The 1,555-nt window shown below is 41.4% G+C and overlaps 1 long non-coding RNA gene across 1 annotated transcript; it reads left to right on the forward strand.

Moving 5' to 3' along the window:
• Positions 1 to 262: 262 nt before the first annotated feature.
• On the forward strand, positions 263 to 843 carry LOC147991328 (uncharacterized). The gene is made up of 2 exons (XR_015613693.1): positions 263 to 434; positions 576 to 843. It is a non-coding gene; the product is annotated as an uncharacterized LOC147991328 (long non-coding RNA).
• Positions 844 to 1,555: the final 712 nt, after the last annotated feature.

The following is a 1,555-nucleotide window of genomic DNA, read 5'->3' on the forward strand; positions in this document are numbered from 1 at the left end:
TATAATATTTTTTTCTCATATCAAGCCTGAGTAAAGGTTTACCCCCTATAGAGAGATCTTGCAGTCCCGCGCACAATCTACCAAATACATACGGCAGGAAGACATTTTTGGGAAGGTAATAAATGTATTTATTACTCATTGCGAGGCAGCACATTACATCAAATTAATAGGAAAATATTTTTTGGTAGGAAACCCGGCCTCGGTGAATCAGATAAGACTGGCAGTAACAAACATAGCACATGTCTTCCTATATATATACGCATCGACATCAACCGTGGCCCAAATCATCCTCTGAGTAGTACGCACTCCCATCTCATCTGACGATCTTGAACAACCTGCGCGCGCAGGAATGGCGAACTACTACATGAAGCCGGCCTTCCAGTTCCTGGTGCTTTTCCTTGTTCTTCTCGGATGCTTCGCGTCTCGCGCTCAGAGTAAGCTGCCACTTCTCAAATCGAAAAATATGTGCCGCGCAGTGTGGTTTTTCAGGGGCGCTGCGCATTTCCTCTCTTATGCTAGATACATCATCTACATTTGTATATGCTGAGCTTCTTAATCTTGGAACTACTTTGCAGGTCAAGGGCATGGACCGGACATATTCTCATGTGAGAGGCAGCTGATGCGGCCATGCGACTTGTGTTACTGCTGCTTGTATGGCAACAATAAGGGAGTGTGCTATGCAACTGATGTGGACTGCAGGCTGGCTTGCCCTCCGCCTAAATTCACCCTACCATGAACCTGAACATTTTCTTGTAATGTCTCTCATGTAGTACGTCTGTACTTCTTACCCCATACTCTGAAGAATAACTGGCAGAATCAACTGATGCCATATGTGTGTGTGCTTATCTGTTTGCACTACTTTTTCTGTCGAAAAACAAAATTGTTCCCAGTTTGCTGAAGCACAAACAGCGAGACCCTAATTTATGTGTGTAGGCGGCCTGATCTTTCATGTCGGCTCTTGATCAGCAGTTCTCCCTTGTTCTTCCTAGCAACCTTGGCGATGTGGTGAACAACCCTCCGTCGCTTAAATTTTCATGATGAAAAAATGAAAAATCACTGATAATGCACACGATCTAACCGCCCTTAACTCGGACGTTTTCTGTATATTTGCATATCTCAAAAACAAATTAATCAAGGTTCAAAAAAAAAACAAATTAATCTCACATTTTTGTGAGATAAACTAATCATACATAGGAGGCTGCCTCGTTACCAAACTTGTGGATCGTGTAATTTCTATTTAATTTGTAGTAAAACTAGCCAGGATGGCATTTCCTAAAAAAAACGTACATGTGCAGTACCCTTTGCAGATATAGACAACCCCATACATGGGATAAGGACTAAGCTGAACTTTTATAACAAAAAAACTATTACGGCAACAACCAAATCTCACGGTTCGGAAATCCAATTTGGCCCCCGGTAGCACGTGCTCCTGTGCTCAAAAATGATTTTTGAAATGTCAAAAAAGTCCCAACAAATTTTTTATGTATTCATAATCACATCCAAATACTACATGCAAAGTTTTAAGCAAAAAGGTTAAACATATTGGCATGCTAAA

This window comes from Triticum urartu, chromosome 1A, assembly GCF_056163025.1.
Source record: "Triticum urartu cultivar PI428250 chromosome 1A, HENAU_Tu73, whole genome shotgun sequence".
Lineage (NCBI taxonomy): Eukaryota > Viridiplantae > Streptophyta > Magnoliopsida > Poales > Poaceae > Triticum > Triticum urartu.